General features: G+C 35.3%; 1 protein-coding gene across 1 annotated transcript in view; it reads left to right on the top strand.

Annotated features, from left to right (window-relative positions):
* FBXL17 (F-box and leucine rich repeat protein 17) overlaps positions 1 to 24,558 on the top strand; it is a 439,190-nt gene that overhangs the window by 323,297 nt on the left and 91,335 nt on the right. The window lies entirely within an intron of this gene.

Below are 24,558 nucleotides of genomic sequence, written 5' to 3'. Positions count from 1 at the left end.
GTTTATTCATTGGTTTTTCCTTCCTTCACATGCTGGCAAGAATATCATGGAGAATGTTTTTCTTGTATGATATCCCCTACCCTGGTGCCATATTCTGTTACGCTTTAAAACACGCTGCCACTGCCAACCGAGATTTTTTAGAAGAAACATACTCTCTTCTGGGTTGGAGTAGAGCAATTGTTCTTTATACCAGTGGGACTCTAAGCTGAATGGAGTGGGTGGGGGATGTTAGTTAGTCCTTAGATGTTAGGTAGTCTTTCTTGCTCCACCTTTTGGTGCCCTGACTCAGCAGCTTTCCACCTCTGCTCTTTCTGTTCTGCGCCTAGCAAGAGTTTACTCCCGTAGTCAAATATCAGTCCCTGTGGAGACAGAGAAGAGCACTGACCAACAGCTGTGGTCACCCCTTGTAAACATCTTCTTAGGTATATCTATAACCAGCACAAAGGTACAAAAACAATAAAGAAAAAAAATGTTAAGATAATATCAGGATTTTAGCTAACAAGGCCTTTGGCTATAAACAGAATGATCAGGTCCATAGTATTCATTTTCATCCCCCCGGTCTCTATTTATTTAGCTCTATCTCTTAACTTCTCTCCAGCATGAACTACTCAAACCAAGCTGGGCTTCTTCTCACCCTGCCTGAAATATTTCATCCTCAGTCTAGTTTCTGTGACCTTGTCCATGCCCCAAATGCCTTCCCTCCTCCCTTCATGATTGTATCTCATCTCCTCTATAGATATCAGTTTTCTAATAACAGTAAAGTACTTACTCATTTTTGTATGCCTCCCAGAATTAATACAGGATATTTTACTAAGGAGCTATGTTAAATATCTGTTGAGTTAAAAATATTAAGTAAAATTTCTGTGTATTTTTAGACCTATATCTTTAAAATTAAGGTTAAAGATTTTGGAAGGCTTGAAGATGCTTTCACACTTAAAATTGTTCTTGTTAAAGATTATTTTTCATCTCTTTTCCTTTTTTTTTTTTGTTCTTAAATGTAAGTAAACAGGATATATTTCTCGAAGTCTAAAGGCATGAAAATAATCCTTTCATTGTGTTCTAGTATATCACATGCATTTAAAATTAATGTTCTCTGAAGAGATAGTTCAGAGTTCATGATGAGTACTTGTTAAAATGCGCAATAAAAGTCCTAGTTAGCTGTTAGCCCCAAAATAGAAATGGTCATTATCAATAATCAAGCCCCTGTAATAGAGTCTTACTCTTTTATTGGAGATCACGATGTTTGCTGCCTCATTTCCAGAAGGGGCTTGTGAGAGAATCAGTGCCTGAAGTCACAGCTGTCAGACTCTGGAGTCTCAGCAAGGCATGCTGGGTTGGAAAACCAGCTTTGCAAAGGGTCAAGGAAGCAGAAACTGATTTCTCACACATCATTACACAGTTTAACTAACATAACAAATGCCAAATAATTGTTGGCACTAATGGGTAGGTGGATGTTTACTTTGTGTGGTTACCATGGATTCCCTTAGCAATGATGGGCCTGCCGTGATTGAAATGCTGGAAATTTAAGGAAATAGCCATGATATGATTAGCTTGACTCAATAATTTTAAAAGGATTTATCTGAAAGAAAATTAAAACTACAGTCATATCTTGGTATCCATGAGGGACAGGTTCTAGGACACCCCCACCCCACACCTGGTGGGTACCAAAATCTGGATGCTCAAGTCTCTTATATAAAATGGTGTAGTATTGGCATAAAGCCTAACCACATCCTCCTATATACTCTAAAGCATCTCTAGATTACTTATAATAATTAATATAATTTAAATTCTATGTAAACAGTTGTTACACTGTATTGTTCAGGTAATAATGACAGGGAAAAAAATGTATGTATTCAGTACAGATTCAGTCATTATAGGCCTAACTACATAGTACACATAAGCAACAATGTAACTTTTTTTTTTTTTTTTTAGGATATTATCAGTTGAATCAATGGATAGTAAAACCTGGGGATACGGAGGGCTGACTATACAGTATACCCAACTTGCATTAATTTAATATTATCCTATCCTATGGGAGTTGTTTCACTATTACATAATTCTTTTTAATACAAGGAAGTGTGTGTGTATGTGTGTGTGTATGTATATATATCAGTATATTGAGCCAATTTATGGATTTGCGCATAACATTTCTTGAGCTCTTAATGTGTGTCGTGCACTGGAATAACCACTTCACTGTATTTTCACGTTTAATTATGTATAATCATCCCCATTTAACAGATTAGAAAACTGAAAGAGAGGTTAAGTAACTTGTCAACAATTCCACATCTAGTAAAGTAGTAGACCAAGGATTTAAACCCCATTGGGTCCCAGAGCCTATGCCTTAACCCTTATGTTTCGTTGCCTATTCAGCAGCATCAGCATTACCTGGAAACTTGTTAGAAATGCAAATTTTGGGACCCCACCATAGCCTGACTGAATCAGAAACTGCGGATTGGACTCAGCAATCTGTGTCTTATACAAGTCCTCTGGGTGATTCTGATCATGCTTAAGTTTGAGAATCTTGGCCTTGCACCACTCTTCCCTTCTCCGGCAGAGGTTCCCAGCAGCTTTCCTGGCTCGCGTCTGCCCCGGCCACAGCTGCTTTCTGGCTCTCACCTGCTATTCCCCAGCCCCTCCTTTAATCTTCTTGCTGTCTTTAATGACTCAAACCATTAAAACAAGGAATTTTATTTAAGTTTATTGAAAAACAAAGTATGTGCTAGATTTCTTTCTTGAGCAAGCACTTTAATCATTGTCTGATAAATGTTATGAACCTCCTGCCCGGAGAAATGCCCATATTTGTGTCCACGTAGAATTTGTTAGTCATGTTTCCCTGGAGCCAATCCCTGGGATATCCATGGAGATCAGGTAAAGACTCTCAGGTAGTGGTTAGAAAGAACTGTCAAGGTTTATATCCAAGGCACATAAATGCCTCTCTCATAGCAACAATAACAAGCAATTCATCTCTGTTCATTAGTATCATTTCTTTTTTAAAAATCTGACCTCTGACACTAAATTACCTATGTGTGAAGTTAAGTAAGACTAACTAAACTGAGCCTGTTTTTTCTCTGTAATCTAGGGGTAATGTTACCCATCTTGTAGGATCTTTGAAATTTAGCATTAATAAATTTAAAGCACCTATCATTATAGTAGGGCACTCACTGAATTGTGTGTATATTCGTTTTGGAAAATACAGAAAAATATAAAGAAAATAAATAACTGTAAATAAAATAAATAACTCAGAGAGGATCATAGTTGCTTTTCATTTTTAAAACATATTTGGGATATGCACAATTTAGCAAACCCCATTTTTACTGAACAGTGTATTATGATTCCTTGTAAACCTGCTTAGAAAGAATTATCTTCAATGAATAATTTAGTATAATGCAAGAATAAGACTTAGCCCCTGCCTGCGTACACCCAACTATATATTCTTTGTCCTGTAATAGTGGCGAGGGATAGCATTTTTAAATTTTAATTTGGTACTTAAATAGCAAACACCCTTGAAATTTCCAGACGCCTTCTTCAGTCATATGATAATGAGCTTGGAAAAAGGGAAGAGAGAGTGAAGTTGAATATGGATTTAAAATGTCTCTCATTCTCTTAGTGTATTCTAATACTTATAATTTCCCCCAGCGAGACTAGAATCAATTGTGTTTTATCTTTAGATGTTATAGCTTGAGACCTCAGTTTAAACCTTATTAATTTATATTAGAGTCTGTTACATGATCTCTTTTACTGTCCCCTTTTTTTTCTCTGATCGCTTACCATAACATGAAATGTCCCAAAAAGTAAGAGAAAAATGCTGTTAAAGCAATTTTTTTTAAAGAAACCTGTTCCATTTTCTACACATATCTTATCTCCTATAATTGTTTCTTCACTGTTGTATGGAACAGGCATCTCCCAAATAAACTGAAAGCCCAAACTACACAATCACAGGAAATGATGGGCAGACCCCTCCTGCCTCAGTTTCTCGCCACCAGTGTCACCACCACATAGTCTTTGAGTTTATATTTCATGAGCCCTGACAAGGAAAGGGTAGGGTCTTTTTTTCTTCATTTTTATCCAGTATCTAGTACTGCATAAAATTAACAATTTACCCAATAACTTTTTGTTGGCTGAATATTATGTGTTCGCTTCAAATAAGCCTGCATAATTCAAATATTTTTTCCCTTTATTTTAGACATTCTTATATCAGCTTTAGTAACTGTCGGTTTGAGGGAAATCCAACAATGAGAAGAAATGTTACAGATAGAGAATTCTAGATTCTTCTGCTTCTTTAACACTTAAAATATTCTTTATACTTGTAACCAGTGGAGATAAGATAGACTTTTAAAATAAAGTCATGATTCTTCCGAGTGGTCATACATCAGCCTTGGGAGGAGTCATTGTGCATCACATGTAACGTCTGGAGATTTATGACGCCTTGGAGAGTGTCAGCAGAATCCCAATGTCCTCAGAATTGTATCTCGCTTTTAAACTTTTTTATATTAACACCTTTTTATCTGTCTGTAAAAATGATATCTGTTCACAGTCAAATATTTGAAAAGTACAGAAATTGTAAGGGGAAAAATCACCACCAGCATTCAAATATACAAACAACCATTCTAACCTTTTGTTGAATTTCTTACAATCATGTCCACATTTGTTAAATGTATTCTAAAATAAAAGAGTTGGAGTAAACTAATATTTATATTCATTTTGATATTATACAACCATTTTATGCCCATTATTGGTATAATTATCTTCATGTCAGAATATTAAATATATCACCCATAAGACTTTGTTACCTGTATTAGTTCAACCGTCTTTAAGCTTTTTTTCTGAAAAGTCAGATTTAACTAAGCTAGGAAAATCAGAACAGTCTAGTAAGAGCAAGCTCCTCGTTGAACCTTACAAATGGAATCTTTAATATTATTTATAAACTTGTTATTTCAAAAACTCCAATTATCATTGTATTAAAAAATGAACTGTCAAATTTACATCTAAATTGATTCAGATTCCATGCATTCTTTTTTCTTTTGATTCCTAGTATTCTTTGTGTATTACTGAAGAAAACAGTAAGCTCATCCTTCCTACTTTAATTTATAAGTCAAATTCCACTAATCGTAATGCCATTACAATGAAAAACACTATAATAAAAAAAATCCAAATCTCAGAAAATGACACATTTTTTCAAGTATTCTTTAATGTAATAGATTGTGCCAAAACAGATAAAAAACATATATTAATTTTAAAAGGTTTCACTTACATCTTCAATCTTGAATATTATGTGAAATAAAAAACAAATGTCAGATAGTATTTGGCAAGAATACATTATAAGCTGATGATATATGAGAATTGAAATGATATAGTATTATGTTATTTCTTTAAGTGATCTGTTTATTTGACCTTGTACTTAATCCTATTAATTAAACATATTTCAAGAACTGTAATGAAAAATAAGATTACTATAGAGAAATGAATTTCCACAAGTTTTTGGCAAAGCTTCTAAATTGATAGATTTGTGTCACCCAGCCTGTCTCATCCTGGATTTGCTAATGAGCAGTTGAAGCCAATACAGGAAGAAAAGAAAGGAAGAGGAGAAGTATTTGAGAATATTTATAAGCAGTCTATAGCTCAATGACTAGACATTGAGTATCTGAGAATTGATTTTATAAAATAGCATATTTTAAGAATGAGAACTTTCTCAAATTCTTTTACTCCTAGAACAAAGACCGTCATCTGACTATATTTTTAGGACACTTGTCTAGGGCAGGTTTTTTGATATAAATAAATGATGCATTAACATTATATGCAGACAGAGTGTACATGCCGGCAGAAAACTAAATCAGGGAGAATTGTATGTTTACACAGTTCCAAGGTCAGTTCACTAACTCTTTGCTGAACATCACAGCTCAGATTTTTTTCTTCTTTTGATATGTTTCTTTTTCTGTTAACAGCAGATATCCCTTTATCAAACATTCTATAAATCTGAGTCTAGTGAGATAATTTTTTGTAATTCTCCCTTGACCCATTTCTGTGCAGTTTAGTAAACATCTAACAAAACAGTGGTACAATAACTGAAATAACTGAAACTGGAACTAAAGGAAATTAGGAAATAATCAAGAGATTCTGTACAGCGGTCGAATTTTTAGTCAGTTAATATTTTTGATTAACTAACTGAACACTTCTTTAAGGACATTGTTTTTCATTATCTCTAGGTGTACTGTTTGTATCTTTTGGAGATTGTAGCAACAGTCACGGAAATGTTATCAGATGGAAATTGCTCTATGGTCAAATATATTTGAGTGGAAATTAAATTTACTTTTCTAGTTAAAAATCACCAATGAAGAAAACCTTTACAGCTATTAAGACATAATTTAGAATTGCTTAACTCTTTTCTGTTTAACTGTATAAATAGGGCATCTAGTTTGGAGTTTAGAAGGTAACGGAATTTTTTTAGCTGAATGCAGTTCATTTTAAAGTTATTTTTCACTAGTTTCTGCCTCTCTGCACAGTTACTCAGTTTTTGTTGAATCATTCAGCAACTTCATCTCAGGACTAGACCACCATCACAGTCATCTCAGTTGATAAGCTCCCTTCCTTTAGCTTCTTATTGTGACAAAAATATTTTTACATTTTACATTTTAAATAGTTAATCGGTTATTGATTTATTTTTAAGTTCCACAGTCACAATAGCCAGTATAGTAAAGATCACCATCATAAAACCTTAGTTATAATTTTATCTTTCTCTTTGGTGGATAGCAAATTCTACCTAAAGTGGTATGATTTCCTTCTCTGATGAAATATTAACCCACACAGGCTAAAGGAAAGCAGTGGATGGACTCATTATCAATTTAATTTCACCTTTAATTCCACCCCATAAATTGCTACCTTTTATCAATATAAGAAGATTTTGTCTAAGTAGATCTCATCACAATTAGGTAAACAGGCATTTTTTTTTTTCTTTTTTCTTTTTAGGAGATTACCTTCTAAAATCCTTATCATAAGCCACAGGGGCCTTCAGGATCTTTAGGATTCAGTCTGGTGCCCCTGTTAGATTCCGTTCTGCATCTTCGTTCTTTCCTGGGTGACAGAATAAAATGCATACTGATTAAGTTTGGAGATTACACTAAGCTAACAGGAGTTACAGACACTTGGAAAGCTAGAACCAGAATTCAAAAATGATCTTAATAAATTATATAAATGGCATTTCAAAAATATGAAACAAAGTCAAGGTTGTATCCTGAAAGGGAAAACCAAACTATACAGTCATCAGAGGGAGAAGATTGTCTAAACACAGATAAAACGAGAAAAGGACTGTGAGCTCAAGGTGAGTCAGCAGAGTGGTGCCCACTCTAAAACAAGACTACAAAGCCCAGCTTTGCTCTGCAAAAGGCATGTTCGGCTCATTTCTGTTTAGAACTACAGAAAATTAAGATGAGGCACACTGGACCATGCGCCACACCCAAAAGCCGTAGTTCAGCAAGCTGGGAGAGGACACACAGAAGGTGTTGCAGGTGCTCAGGGCACCACTGACCAAACTGTTTACAGAGAGAGTGTGGGTGCTAGGCCCTCTTCAGTCACCAGGCATTCAGGGAGTGCATGAGGACTAACAGGCACGGAGATGTGGTTAGAGTTTGTTGGCTTTTAGCAAAGCATACTATAAAACTCATATGATACTGAGATTTAGGGAGTTAGGAAATAATCCTTTGTTATGTTTGGCATTGCATAAGCTTTTATTAAACTATTTTGTCGACTTTGAGTTTCCACATTTTAAAAGGAAGTGTGAAAACTGGAAAAGGTCTGTAGAAGAACAACAGAAATGCTTAATGGGATATAAAATCGGTCATGTGGGGAAAGATTAAAGGAGTTTGGTTGCTTAGCCAGGACAATAGGAAGCGAAGAGATGACTTAATAATTGTCTTATAGCATACAGAGGTTTATAACAGGAATGCTGACCAGTTCGCCATTTCTACAGAAGGAAGAACAAAAGAAAATGAGTTTAAAGTAGCAAGGGAGAGCTTGCTTTTACATTTGAAGGGATTTCTTGATTATAAAATATCATTAAGCATTGTCTATGGCTACCAAGAGACATAATATAATCTTTGAAGGTGTTTCAAATGGAATGAACACCCACCTGGTTGGAAGGCTTAAGAGTTGGCCTGCTTTATTGCAGAGCTGAGCCAGACAGCCTCCTGAGGAATTTAACAGTTCTATCATGGTTATAAAATAACAGTCATTTTCCTTTCTTATCCATCTTTAAAAATAAATTTACACTATTTATCTTAACGCTTTATTTGACAATGCCAAGAGATGACTTTCCTTACAGATTTCCTATCTATAAATAAGGACACTTCTTGTTTTCTGTTTTCTTTCATTTATTTAACAAGTGTCTATTGAGTGCTGTCTCTCTACAAAGTACTGTGCTCAAATCTGTGAGTGATACGGATAACTGGACTTATCCTTCCTTTACAAACATTTGCTGGGCACCTCCCCTGTGCTGCACACTATGCGACATACTCCGAATTCAAATACCTGTGCAAAGATGGCTCAAAAGAGCTCACAGTCTAGTGAATGAAAATAAGTAAGCAGAATTGCAATACGATGTGATGAGGCTTGTGCCAAAGGTAATGAGCAGGCAGCCTTGAAACTTATGGGACATGGTGGATGCAGCTTATACAGATTGTGGGAATTTCTGAAGTTTGGGAAGAGTTTGCTAGAAGAGGTGACATCTGAGCTGAATTGGGGGTATGGTGGGAAGGGAGCCCAGTGTTCTCTAAAATGCCAAGAGGACTATCATATGAACTGATTGTGTCTACCTAGCAAGATATATAAAAACATTTGTTTCATTTTTATCAACTAAAATGTTATTGATTCTGTCCTCTGCCCTTTCTTTGATCTTTAATAAAACAATGAAATCTGATTTACAGTCAGTTCTGTTATAAGATGACATACAGGTTTATAAATCCATCATGTTGCACAGAAAATTGTAGCTTATGGGGAAATGGGGTTAGGGGCAAACACAAAAACTTCATCAGGGACACACAAAATTAAAAAAAAATATGAACCTAATAAAAAATGGTAGCACAATTTTGCAGGTGTTAAATAGTTAAGCAATACATACTGGCACTACAGTGGAACATAGATATTACAATAAACATGGCAGAGGACCTTGATAAAGATTTGGAGTTTACTTGCGGAAGTCAATTAGTGGGTGAAGTGGTAGAAGGAGGTGATCTGGAATTCGACAGAAAGTTGTGACAGCATATGGGGATGAATGTGGCTCACAGCTAAGTCATAACACAGGAAGTGTAATGAGAAGTTTGAGATGTATGCTTGCGTGTGTTTTGTAAATTTCTCCACAGTTCAGATCAGCTGGTTATGGTTTTCTGTGCTCACCTGGTATTTCTCACGAAGAACTCGGCCCTAAGCAGATCTGAAATTTGCATTATGCTCTATTTCCTAATATATAAATCCTGTTGGAGCAGAGTTGCAATTTCAAAACAAGAACTGACTGTATATTGTTGCAAATTAAGTTCATAACAGTTTTTTACTTATCTCCTGAATTTCCAGGATAATATATTTAGATTCTATGGGACATACCAGGATTTATTCCTCATAAATCCAGTTTTCTACTGATATAGCAACCTCCATTTCTTCCAGAGCAACATTTTACTCTCAGCTTCTCTAACAGAGGAGCATCCACGGGGAACTTGGCAAAACAGGTAAAGGCCATTTGAGTACAAATAGTGTTTTGCAGTCTGAGCCTCCATATCTGCAGCAATACCTGGGGAGATGTAGTAACAAGGACAGCAGGTCTTTTTTATTTTTTTCACTCTGGCAAAGTAAATGGACAAAACTGCAAAGGAAAAATCATGGAAGAATGGGGCTTTGGCTATGGATCAGCCTCCACTATCAGGCAGGCAGAAAGAATAGTGCCTGTAGGAATCAAAGTGTTGCCTTTCACTAGGGAGACAGTAGGTCCAAAGAACTGGTCTTTTCTTTCTGCTCCCTCCGTTTTGGCAGTGAGTATAGGTTCTGATCTAGGAGAACAGGAAAACCCCACTGGAGGAAATTAAAGTTAAGGGCAGAGAGGTAGCAGCTGAGGAGGCAAGTCAGGCCGTGTCCCTTATTGGGCCCCTGTCTCCTTTTGAAATATTTTCCCCCACAGAATCTATAAAAAGGATGTTTTGCTATCTATGCAATGTAGTGGTTATTTTTTTCTACCGAATCCAAGTGTTCCTGCAAGAAGAGCTGCTCTTGGTCATGTTATCTAAGAAAGTGGAGAAGAGACTGTTTTAGATCTGGGTTTGGTAGCAGCGGGTCATCGCAGGCAGTTCACCGTGTGTTCTTCAAGTGGCCACAGTCCTCTTGTTCATGCCGAACCTCTGTGTCACGGCCTCAGAGAGACCTGACTCCCAGTATGACAGCTCCAATATAAAAGTAGGGAGCTGAAGGGTTAAATTACACCAGATGATACAATCCTTACACAGCCTCAAGCAAACATTCAGCTGACAAAAATGTTATTGTATGTTCTCTCTTGAAAGCCTTAAGATATGCTTGGGTTAATTAGATTTCCAAATATGCAAATATGCCCTAGTGAGGTTTTTCTGAAATGCACCATTTTAAAATTATGTAGCATGGCATTAGTGTTCAAAATACGGAATTGTGAGACAGCCTGAATAGCTTACTAACATATCATATAAATTCATAATTGATCAAACCCATTTATTCCCCACTGTCCACATTATACTGTTCAAATTGGGTTAGAAAGTTTTATGGAAATTAGGTTCTCTAGCATGCTTTGGGGGAAGATCAAGGAGTAGTTTAAATTACAGCCGTAGCTCTTCAAAAAATGTCAATTCACTTGTCTTGATATCAGTGTTTCCAACATGCTCAGTTTAGGGAACAAGAGGCTTCTATAACCCCAAGACTGTGGATCACCTGAAGGAAATTAAAACACAAACTTTCATCTGAAGTGGGAAAAAATATTTTAGCAAGGTCATTTGAAGTGATTTCATATTGTTCACCTGCTTATGCCAGTGAATAATTTTAAGATTTCAACTTCTGAATAGGTTAGTTTTTGACATATTAGATTTTCCTTTAGAAACATGTCATTTATTTGGGTGTTCTCTATAAATGGTTTTCTGGTTAACTGAAATGTTTGTGCTGTGTCAATTAAGTAATTAATAGTTTTTCCTGGTAACCTTTCTAAAATGCATTACATCTTTCAGTCCTATGTTAAAAAGAGTATATATACTAAAATATACCAAACATAAGCTAACAATTTCTGGATAACTCAGATGTGCTGTGCCCACAGGGCCCACTGAGGTATGGACCACTGTTTATTTATCCACACTTTTAATGACCTAAAGCACGAGGTTGGCAAGCTTTTTCTGTAAGGGCCAGACAGTAAATGTTGCTGCTACTCAACTCTACCATTGCACTGTGAAAGCAGCCAAGATAATATATAGTGAACGAGCACAACTGATTTCCAATAAAACTTTGTCATCGAACAGGCAGAGGTTGAATTTGGCCTGCAGGTTGTGGTTTGACAGCCTCTGACCTCAGCTACCATTTTTCTTGAGTTACTTTTTTTGAAGTTCATCATGGTCATTTCTTGATGTTTTGATGTTCTTATATTCCTTCTTTTAGTAGTATCTCACACCTTTCTGTTTACTGCTTTTGATGTGCTCTGGACTTAAACTACAAGAAAAACAACTAGTTTGTTATGATTGTATCTAAAATAAGGGTCACTAGACTCCAAAGGAGGGTCAAAGGGCTTTCCAGCGAAGAAAGCACATAGTGCGTTTACTATAACTTTTCTTCTCAATGCTTGCTCAGAGGCCACTTTTTATTTATTTTTAGGTTCTTGACCAAATTGTTGGTATGTAAAATAACTTTTGCGTTAAAAGGATTTTGTTATGGTTCACTGGGTTTTTGTAACTATACATCGCATTTGCTTAAAAGTAAGAACAAATTTTTCAACTACATTTTCATGGGCATAGTTTAGTGTGTCTCGTCCAGTGTTTTCCATATTTATGAATAGTTTATCAAGAGTAACAGATGTGTCTACTCTAAAAGAAGAGACTAAATTGCCTTTCAGATGAGAAGAAATTGCCCTGCCCTCACCATGATGAGTGTATGATAATATTTTATGCTTACTCTTAGGTTTATTTTATTCAAATAACTAAACTTTGTTTTTGAGTTATTGGGAACTCTAATCTGCCCACAAAGCTGAGTTGTTGAGAGCACTGGACCTGGGTTCAAATCATAGCTCTATCATTTATGGCTGTGTGATGTTAGGAAAGTTACTTAACTTTTCTGAGCCTCTGCTCTTTCATCTATAAAACGGGTGACAAAGGTACCTACCTGAGAGCATTATTGTCCTGTTTCTTTGATGTTGTTGCCCTTATTCCTCCTCTTTTTCCTCTTCTTTTTCTCAAATCCACTATAGGTTTAAAACTTAACGTGCTATTTAAATTACACAATCCTTTTAAGGCCCCTTTTCTTTCTATTTCATCAATGAAGCAGGTAATACCTGAGATTAGATAATATAATTTGTCTTATTTTCAAATAGGTGGCCACAGTGATGCATGGAATATAGGAAGTAAGGATTTGAAAAATTAAAAAGCTACTTTCAAGTATAGAAAATATTATCTTATCACTTTTTGCTATTACATTATCAGATGTTTAAGGTATTATTTACATCTCATTTTAGATACATGCTAGATAAAATAGTGAAAATGTATTAAACAGGTCCTAATATAACATCTGCCAGCTCTAAGAGAAAGTGATAAATTTAGTTGTCACTATTGGTCAGCAAGTTCTTTCATGCCTGCATGTCTAAGAAGTTCCAGAGATTTAATTCTATTATTCAATTTCCTGACTGCTGTCACCAGAAGACTTTAGGAAGATCTAGCTTACTAAGCAGCAATGATCCAACAGTTAGCGTTCTAATCATTTCTACAGAAACATCATCCCCAATCTCTTTCGTATATACAATTTAAAATTGTACCCAAAAAAATTATCTAAACTCACAAGGACCCCAATAATGATATAAATAGTATAGTTGATGGAAAGTGCCCTGCATGGGTAATTAGGCAAATCACATTGGTACCTAGAGCAAGTCGCTTAATCTTTACAGGCAAGAGTTGTCCCATCTTTAAAATAAGGAGATGGGACGTCTGGTATTACAATGGTAGAATAAAAACATTTCTGCACCCTTCTCATGAAAATCACCCACCAAAACTAGGTAAAAGAAGCACAAATATAAATTTAAATTGTGATTAAAATAAGAGATCACCTTAGCCTAAAAACATAACCTGTGAAGCTGGAAGAATAATAAATAATTGGGGTAATGAAAAAGGTTTGGAAATAGTGGTGATGGATATACAACAATGTGAATGTAATTGTTGCCACCAAATTGTGCAGTTAAAATAGTTAAAATGGCAAATTTTTAATGTCTATTTTACCACAATAAAGGAATAAGTGAGTTAGAGAGAAGGGAGGTCAAACAAAAATGCTTACAGGTTCAGGGTACCAAAGAACAGCTAGCCAATTTGCCTCCCAGAAAAGGTCTGAAATCGAAGGCCAGATAGTGATAGAAGGTGAGAGCAGTAAAAACAGGTATTGATTGAAAATGTATACTGGTTGCAGCTATACCTCTCTATGTCCCCTTCCCTACATCTCCATTGTCCCTGGTCGGATGACCTCACCACTTACATCAGGGGGTGCAGGAGCAACGCTCTTGGGAAGGCGGAATCGGAGAAGTCTCAGGACTTGGAGATTGCGCGGATGGAAGAGGGTGAGGGACTATGCTGAGAAGATGGACAAAAGTCTAATACTAAATGTGAGGCTCTGGCCTCTTCCCTGATGAACTCCAAACCACAGATAGTCAGGGCTTATCCCTTTGAGCCATCTCACTAGAGGAGTCACAGCTGATTTGAAAATATGGAGAGTCAAGAGCCAAAGCAATGGCCAAAAGGGTTAAGAGTTGTTTTTCCAGGAGGGAGGAGGGGAAGTGATGAGACAAGTACCCACCCCTAAGTTTTTAACAGAACTTTTATTATTGTTTGATTTCTAAACTATATACATGTAATACTTTGTGCTTTTTGTTTTTTGGTTTTTTTTTTAATGATTAAAATAGATTTAAAAGACATAAAATAAGGGACGATTTCTAAGAGCCCATCTTGCCATGTTTTGGTCATATTCGATCATATTACCCTTTATAGAAAATAGTGTTTCTAGACTCTTTTTTTCCCTAAGGGTGAAAAAAAACCCCACTAAAGTATCTATTTCTAAGAAGTGCTCATTTGAGTCATCATCTTTTATATGTAGTATATGTTTGCATTTAGATACATATTTTTCCATGTAGTAATTACTTGTCTATACACTAGACTATGTCTCTTTCAAGATCACTAAATTAGTCATAATTCAGAATGCCTACAAGTATAACCTGGACTGGGCCTAGCTTCATTTATATTTTTTTCTGCTAAGACACCATTGACTAAGTAATGGAATAAGGTGTTTAAAACCACATTCGAGGGAGGACTGTCCTCCCTGATACCCAGATGCTTTGCACTTGGATGGACGTTGTGTGTTAATTACAAAGGCCTCCTGTACTTTAGAGAAGGCCTCGGATTTTATATTTTGCAGCATCTTATTTCCATACAGAGATATCTCATTGGACTAGTCACTAATAGGCAGGTATTTTAATTCATTTTTATGTATCTAAACAATGAGCCGATTTACCAGACACTGTTATAATAGGTATTTTTCAGCAGACTACTACAGTTGATTTATGCAGTTCTTTATGTGTGCTCTCATGAAAAGACCATTTTCATCTTTTGTTTTTATTTTCCAAACATACTAAGGGTCACCAAACCTCTTTGGAAATTGCTTTTGAATAGTCATTCTTTGTGTGAAAAAACTACAGTATATTCCTTAAGTGAAATTCAATCAACTACTTTTATGGTAACTGGGCTTAAAAGACATCAGTGAAAATACCCACACAAGCTCTTAAGATCAAGGCATTTGTTTCAGCTGACTTTACTATGTACTTATCCATTGTGCATCAAATAATGAGCAAAATAGCCAGATTTCTAATAAGCGAGTACAATATAGACAAAAGAGAACACTGATTTAAGGTCCTAGTGTCAATGCGGTAAAACACTCTGTTTATAGCAGGTCAGGCTTGGGTTTACAATTAGCACTAATTACTGAGAGGGAAAAAAATCAAAACCGCAGCTTTAAGGAAGGACACTTTTCACTGCAAGATCAAAGCCAGTCTCTGCAGAATAGGGAAGCCTCTACCACTTAATTGCATTGAAGTGCTAATTGGATTGTAAGGAACTTTCATGAGTTCCTCCAATTAGCCAGCCATCCCTGACGAAATCAGAAAAGAAGAGATTATGAGTTCTTAGAGCTTTTGTCTATATGGTTGCCATTTGTATACCTGAGTGAATGTAGCCTCGCCTTCTTTTTATGCAAATTGAGGTCTTTGGGGTCTCAGTTATTAGCTTCTTTTAAATAGCCTTTAAGGTAAAGCTATCCATTCTATACAAAGTCTTAACTATGTGCTAATGATAATGGGACATTTAATGGGAACGATCATTTTTATTAAGATTCTTAATTTAAAAGATGAAAATTGGTGCAGCTTCTTGGCTCAGGATTATCACTCATGCAGTTAGGATCCAGTTAGGATATTTGTATTACATTTGATATTTGTATTACATTTAAGTACTTTTCACTTTGGGTAATTTTTTGAAAGGAATAGATAATCAGTAATTTCATGGCGTTTATTCTCTAAGTAATAATTTTTATCCCTGAGAATTATTCGTGGCTCTAATTGTGCTTTGCCCGTATACTGCATCCCCTGTGATTTTTATTATTGTTGTTTGATCACATAAGGCAGCAACAAATCTGCCAGCTCACCACATGAACACTCATATGACAAAGTGATCTCTTTAGGCAAAATTATTCATTTGGATAAAGAAAATGGGAACCTTTGCTTAATGCCAGGTCATCCCTACATAAAGTGAAGTAAAAAAATTAGCAGCCATGCAGTGAATTCACCTGTCCATATTAGACTGGGACCATAATAAATCTTAAAAAGCTCTTACTGACATAAAAATTATTCCACTTTATTCACATTTCACAAACTTTGTTTATTTTGAGAAAGGTGCTAGGTCTCCTTTATATATGCAAAGGAAGACAAACTTACGCATTTATGCAAGATTTTTAGATGTTCTGTGTTACCCGATTACCTCATTAACTGGGAAAAAACCTACTTCCCACACTTTACTTTCTGTTATATAAACTCTAGAGTGAGTTTCCAAATAATAAAATTGTTGATTTGTGTATCCAAGATTTGAGTGTGCTAAAGATAACAGAACAGTGTCGTAGAGAATTTCATGATTTTCCATGCTCCCAGAGATGTTTCATGCCCAGTTTTTTTATTTTATAATAAATGGTGATATTATAATAATAATGGTCCCTACTATGTATGCAATTGGTACCAATAGGCATTTTACATACTTTATCTCTCTTACAATAACCCTCAAAGAAAAAGTAGTGCTATCCTCATTTTACAGATGGGAAAACTAAAGCTTAGACAGGTTTAGTACTTAACACAAAGGTTTGTGTTAAGTAACACAACTACTAACTAGAAAGAAAAGCCAGGATTAAAATCTAGTTTTTTCTGACTTCAAAGTCTTTGTTCTCAGCTCATTAAAATTAGTAATCTAATTAGATCTCTCCTCTTATGTTTAGTCTTAGCACTTTGTACATATGTTATATAGGAGTATAATTTATATCTATGTGCTGTTTTTGTTTAATTTCTCATTCCCCATTTAGAAAGCAAGGGACTGTGTCTGTCTCATTCATCAGTGCCCAATAGGAGTGCCTGGCCCACAGCAGGCCCACAATTAATAATAGGTGGATGGGTGAGCCAGTACCAGAGCCATAGGCTTCTAACTCCCAAGCTAACCTTTTAAGTATTCTGGTAGGGTTCTGGAATTTATAAAATTATTTTGTGTTTTAGTAAAAGATCAGGATTCTAGAATCCTATATATAAAAATAACAAAATACCTTATTCTTTGATAATGTGTGGTTACTTCTTCCAAATATTTTAAGCGTTTTTTTTCTTATTATAAACATAACTTTCTGTTACAAATAAAAACCTTCCCTAGAGGAGGATGGGTTTTCTATCATGAAATTACTCAGGTAGCTTTTTAAAATTAGATTATTGGGTGGTATGCATTGTTTAAAATAACTGCCTTCTCTATAAACTTTTATGCTTTCGCCAAATTCTGGCATATCTACTAGAACTCCTATGTACACCTTGAAATTACTAAAGTTGTTAAAAGAAATTTATCAGCTATGTAAATTTATTGATATTTACTTCTTTGTTCTAATTATGAAGAAAATAATTAGCTTATGGTTAGACAAGTTTTCTTAAAATAAAGTTGTTCATTAAACAAAACCTGTTAGTTTCAAAGAAAATGGCCCATAGACATATTCTAAAATGCATTTAAGAATGTAAAAAACAAACAAACAAAAATCTCATTTGTAATGTGAGGTAATAGCAATAAATTCTATGTAACGGTCTTGTGAATTTTGTATGTAAATGCTATATCTTATTAATATATATTCTTCATCTTTAAAACGTGAATAATGCCAATATCGAAGGGCATGTGTTGTGTACGAGGCCTTACAGAGTAGATGGTCAGTAATTGGTAGCTCTTTATGTAGTGGAATGTTAGTAGTCACAAGGAAAGCATGAGTTATTAAATGATGTTGTTAATGGTGTTTTATCCTACATAAAAAGTTTGGTACTATAAATCCTAACATATATCGTTATATATATTTTAATTTTTTGTCAATATATATAACATGAAATTTACCATTTTAACTATTTTTAAGTGTACAATTTAGTGACATTAAGTACCTTCTCACAGTGTTGTGTAGCCATTAGCACTATTTCTAGAACTTTTCAAACAGAAACTGTGTATATATTTTACTTTAACTTTGTAAAGATTTAGACAACAAAAATGTATTTAACAGATCTATAGTGAACATTTACTCTGTCCTTTTTTACTTTACAAAGACATTTCACTCTCTTAAGAGTCCTATTTACCATAAAAGATTATTAAACAAAAATTAGCATTATAAATATCTTGATCTTTTCTTTCCCAAACTTCAAGAACCCATCTCCTGTCCTTTGTTCTCTGCCACCTGTTCCCACATACATATACCCCAAACAATTGAAATCAAAAGTTTAGTTGAGAAAGCAGCTGAGATAGGCTTTCTCACGTCTAAATGAAAGCATTCTCAAACTAGGTGTCTTTTAAGAAATAAATGTTTATCAGAAAAAACGTTTTATTCACATTGTGCCATGTTTTGACTGATTTTGTTTTAACCATGAGTTTGAATCATATATGACTATTTCCTTTGTCCTTGCCCCACTCTTAGTATCCACTTCTCATCGCCATGGAAGTGCTCATGTTTGTGCCTCTTGCATGTATTGCGTATTCTGCCTTAAGTGTCCCTCCCCAACCTGGACCCCCCACTACTTTGTAGCCACACTGGTTCTTTCTATTGCTTTATGCTCAGCTCAGACTTTACCCTCTCAAGGAAACTCTCTGGCACCCAGCCTCCTCTTTAGTCCCATAACTTCTCAAGCATACCTTCTAGTAACCTATAGCACATTCTACTGAGAATAAATACTTACTCTCCTTTCCCTCTAGGTTGGGAACTCCCTAAGGCTTGGCATTTGTGTCCCTGTTTCCTAGCATAGTACCTGGCAAAGAGGAGTTGATCAGTAAACAGTTTTAAATAAGTGTTAGAATTTTTTTAAAAGATTTTAACACTATTTTGTTAAAATAGTGTTAGAATTTTTCCAATTGTAGCCGACTGACCAGACCCACGTATAATGGATTGCTATATTTGTATTTTCAGTCTAACAGAAACCTTTGGGGTTATTCTTGAGAGTAGATAAATGAGCAGCTGTGCATGTCAGAAGACTTAGTGAGAACAGGTTGAGTCCCAGGACCATGGATAAATGAGTAATGGCCCACATGAAAAGCGAGGCATCCAGAGAAGCAAAAATAGAAAGGGATTGAGAACCGACAGGAACCATAAGTTCTCCAAATTTGCCTTCTTCCCATATCATTCCTTTCCTTGATTAATCTGAATATCAGTTTCCACAACAGAGTAAAGCCCTGGGACTTGTGTGCCATGTGAGAAGGAAGGTGCACAGATTAATTTCAGTCGTTGAGAACAGACCGACTGAAACTTCCCTGCAGCAAGTATGGATTTTATTACAAAGTGCTGAATAAGCCTCCTAGAGCTCTTCTTGCCTTTGTGAAGCCATGTTAGTTCCAAAGACAAAAAAAAAAAAAAAGTATAAAAGAAACAGGGAACTCAGGCCATTTCTAGCCACAACTTGAGCAAATCACTTTAAGCTTTATTCAATGTCAATCAAGACCATGTTGGAAAGTACCTGAAACTGATGTTTTTAGTTACAAACAGCAGGCATAGCCCTCAGGTTAGAAGAACCATTATAACAAAACTTTGTATATTGGGGATGTGAACTTTTATGCATAATAAATCTACTCCTTTTAAAATATAACATAAGATGAAGCAATTAACACACTTTTCTCAGTGTTGACGTTGAAATGTACCAAGCAAATCAACTAGTGAATTTGATGAGTGAGTGAAAGGGGGTATGAGGTTGATTAGAACCAGGTGAAAAGCAGGTGAGGCACATCACAAAATGCACACAGAAATAAAATCTATCTGGATAATAAAGAGTCGCTTGCATGCATATGAGTGAGCGTGTGTGTGATTATATAGCAGCCTTGTTTATTAAATGATGGTCATGACTCAAAACACTTTAATATTTTATGTAAATGAATAAATATTTCCGAACACTTAAAGTTGTTTTGTACTCTGCTAGAACCAGAGTTCTGTGATTTGTAATTTCACCTATCAGCATCCCTAAACTAAGGTTAGTGACCATCCCTTAATGCAGAGTCCCCGCCTCCCTCCCCATAAGGAGAACAGTTCCATGGCCCAAGCACTCATCAGAAATATCATGGGGTATTGTACATGTGAGAGAAGGTGCTTTGATGTCAACACCAAGGCTGTTACCATGGAGACCACATGATTCAAGTCACTTCCTGATGCTAAAGCACCTGATCTTCATGTCTCCACTAATTTCCATAGAACCTTGTCTATACTTGACATTTTAAACTCTAATATGGCAGAATTTATTTTAAGAAAATGTGTGATCTCCCCCATCATTCATAAAACTGAAAATGCAAAACTTTGAAAGATATGCAATAATCCCTATAAAATTTGTACTTGATGCAATTTTTCCTTCATTCTTTCATTTTCTTATTTCTTAGCATTATGACAGGATTATTTTCCATGAAATTTTGAATGTTATTCTTTTAATATAGATACCTCTGAGGAAGCACAGGCCTGTATAAGATAAAGAAAATGGGTCACAGAGCGTTAGCTGGCAGCTACATCACCTGGAAAGAGACAAGACTTGAAGAAGAGGCTATTGTTTAGGTACATGCCAGGAGCGCCCAGAGAAGTGTTCGTTTTAGAGCCCTGCACAATTCCTCAAAGAAACAAGCCCGGAACTTGAGTGATTCCAAAGCCTCCCTTAGATTTATATTATACGTAGACTGCTAATGAACAAGTTACAGTTTGAACAGGAGCAGTGGTCATTGCAGGAGCAGCTGTTGAAGGCTGGGGACCCTGGTAACTTTTCTTTTGCAGATTAGGAAGGAGAGCTTAATGATACATTTTTCGAGGTGTACAAAATACAAACATGCTACAGGTCACTTTTTTTAAATAAAAAAAAAAGAACCTGTGGTTTCTTGTAAATTTTGTCTAATTTGTCATGCTGTTTATACTGAACTCTAGTTGTATAACATCAATTTGAAATAAAATTAAATAGGAAATGGATGATTTAAAGAATGAGGCTGTAAGATAGAAGAGCACGTAATAATTATCTCCACATTAAGCAGCTAAGTCATTTGTGTTTCAGTGCTTTTTAAGGACAAGGTAACTTGCGCTGTCCTAGCTATAGAGAGAGAAATAATTCAAGCTTTTCTTTCTTCACAAACGGAAGTAGGAAAAGCTAAATGAGATGTCGATTCTCAAATCTGAGCTGGCTAAAATGCAGATCACTCCGTACAGTATATCTTTTGTTTTGACAGTAAAGGTTTTATATTATTAGTCAGTAGGAGTCCTATAGCTAAATAAGAGGAAACATTAGTGGCCCACGAAGTGAAAGGAGCAATTTAAACTTAAAAAAAATAAAAATAAAGGAACAGTTTTATGTGCTGAGAATAACTAACAAAAAACAGAATCTGGGCTATCTTTTCTTTTTCTATTTTTATTCATGATGAATCACTTTTTTTTCAAGCCACTCCATCTCTGTGTACCATAGTTGACTCATAATCATAAGGGAGGTAATTATGCTCTCCACCTGTTATAACACGACCATTGTACTATTTCAACCTGGATCTTTTCTCTATCACACCAACAATTAAGAATTCACTACATGGACACAGGGCCTCACACCCTGCACAGGATGTCTGGGTCCCAAACTGCTTTTTAAGGATGCGTTCTGCATATTGACGTCCATCAGCCCATAGAATCAACTAGGTTGTCTTAAAACTGCTCAGTGAAAATGGGAAATAGAGACTTAATTTTAAACATTTTTCTTTCCCAATTCAACTGAATCACCAGGAAGTTTCTACCACAATTATATTTTAAGTATTCGCAAACTATGTGCTGTGCAGTCAAAACACAATCAAAAGTATTTATTTTTGTTATGTGTGTACATAACTGTGCTTATGCTGTTGGGCATACAAAGCAGCTTAGGTTGCACCTGAATTGATGTGGGCAGAGAGCTCCAAAGTATCTTAGATGGAGAAATGGAATGTTTCCCTAATTGAAGAATCAGATATCACTAATGAGTTAAAATCTGTGCAAAGCTCTAAAAAATGATGTGCAACTTTTTCTTCACTAATATCAGTTTTAAGTATGGTACTTTTTAAGTAATGTATTTCTATATGTGTAGTCTAAATATTTCTATACGTATATTCTAAATATATTCTAAATAGGAATTAAAGATTCTTTTCTTCCTGCGTGATTTTTTTTTTTGTAATTTAGCCCGAAGCTATTTTTTCTAACTAATGAAAAAATCTTGTTTCCTTTCTCTTTTTTTCCAGTGTTAGAACTGTTTATTAGCGTGTTACTTCCTGATCACACTAATTGGCTGAGTATAGTGGAACAGTAGATGGAAGCAGATGTTGTTTACACCCACTCTTCCTGAGTCTCTGTCCCCATTATCCTCACCTGGATTACTTATAAAGCCAATGCCCTTTGTCCTCTTAGCTGTATACTCTGGTATAAAGATCCTTAATCAGTGACACTAGAAGGTTGAGAAAGCACAAAGGAAAGAAAGGAATAATCAAGAAGTGACTATATTAAGCAAAGCACTGAAACCATCTAAATTTAAAATTAGAGGACTCAACCTTACAATCCTAAAGGTGACAAATTATGTCTTAATTTAAATGAGAAATCTATGCAAATTTACTTGCTACTTCCTCACACTATTGGTACCAAGATTTGGGCACAGAGAAAATCCAAGAATTTACCTTTGTTTTGGAACCATTTCTTCTTAGTGCTTCTCTTGACTTCTTCTTAGGGTTTCATCAGATCATCTTCTCTTGGGGAGTTAGGAGCATATCACCCCAGAATAGTTTCTTTTATTGGCTACTGTTTTGAGGTACATTCGGTGGTCCAGCTGCAGAACAAATTAATTGTCACTGTGGGGATTGAACTAATAATACTATCTTTGAGAGCCTCCTGTGTGCCAGACATTTAACATAAATTTTCTTTAATACCAAAAGCACCTCTTGAAGTACTAAAATTCTTATTTTCAAGATAGGGAGCCCAAATCTCAGGGAGTTGAAGTAACTTGGCCAAAGTTAAATTTGAAAGGGAAGACTGAGAGTTGGAGCCTTCCTTCTACCTCACCTCAGACCACTACACACCTCGTGTCTTTGGAAAGGAAGCTGGAGATTACCAGTACCAAGGTGTGCACAAGTGAGGTGGCCAGCCGAGTCCTTCTACCGCACTGGTTCTGAAACCTTATTGTGCAAAATAAGTGCATGGGAAGCAGAGTAAAACTGTAGATTCCTCTACATACCTGCAGAGATTTCAGGAGTCTGAATTGTTAAGAAGTATCCCAGGTCTTTCTGAAGCAGATTTCTACTTTAAAAATTGCTTTTCTAAAGATAATAATAAAATTATCTATATCTGTCTATACTTCCATCCATCCATCTATCATGTGTATATATATATATCTGGAAGAGTTATTATAATAATTTTTACTTGAAGGAAAAAGAAATTGACTTCTCTTGCCACAAGATGGTTAAATTTTTGATAGTTTTAAAGTCAAGCCTTTACAAAAGTCAAGCATTTCGTCTGTCCACTGTAGTGTTGATTTTACTTTCTTCAGATTAATTCAAGAGGTCATTGGTTTTTGAATTAAGTAATTTCAGGTATTGCTAAAGATGTTTTCATTTTGATAAGATCAGAATTTTATTTAAGAAGAATATCAATTAGTGTTTTGAGGAAACTTTCTTTTGACAATTTATAGACATAGACATTGATTTTAATTGGTGGGCACAACTTATTTTTAAAGCTCTTTGGGAGATAGGCTATCTGAAACCAAACATAAGAGTAGGTTACCTTGAGAATGTATGTCTCGGATATAATAATTAATTGGAGAAAAATAGGTGTAGTGACACTTTTTTTGTTATGAGACAAATTTTTAATTTAAAAATTAGTTTTCCATAAGTCACTGCATTTTTCATAGAGAAAGGCTGTTTGTGACACTCACTGAAGTGCTGTAACATTTTGCTAATTTAAAAAAGGTCTGCTTCAGATCGATTGTGACCTTATCAATGGGATGATCTCATTCATCTCCTTTGGAGAGTCCTGTCACAGGGAGCTGCAGTAGCTCTGAGCTGCTTCTCCTCTGATTGCAAAATTAACATTAAGGAGAGAGTTTCAAATCCATTTGCGGTAAAGTGAAGCCTCTTTGTGATCTTTCTTAGTTATTAGTTTTCAAAAAGTGAAACATCTTTGGATTTTTTCATAGTTATTTGATTTTAAAAAATCACAAACTCATGCTACCGATAGTCACGCTTTTTTTTTTTTTTTTTTTTAAGATGAAGAGCTATTTAGGTGAGAGGGAGAATGAGTTTGTGACATCTGTTGAATTTATGGTTCTTTTGGACCAACTCTACCTCCTGATTAATGCATTAAGTTTGTTCATATAAATTATTCTGTTGTTTGTTGGAAATAATTTTCAGATATTAGCAAATATAAAAAATGAAATTTCTTATAGTTCACTAGTTTTCAACATTTACTTCTAATAAATCATTTTGTAATTTCAAAGAATAATTTTATTTCCTTGAAGTAGAGTAAAATTTAGACTGTTTCGAAATGCATTCATTACATGTTCTGTAGTTAACA

This window comes from Pteropus medius, unplaced genomic scaffold (assembly GCF_902729225.1).
Source record: "Pteropus medius unplaced genomic scaffold, Ma_sr-lr_union100, whole genome shotgun sequence".
Classification (NCBI taxonomy): Eukaryota; Metazoa; Chordata; class Mammalia; order Chiroptera; family Pteropodidae; genus Pteropus; species Pteropus medius.
Note: the sequence above shows the minus strand (reverse complement) of the source record. Positions and strands in the feature narration are given on the sequence as shown.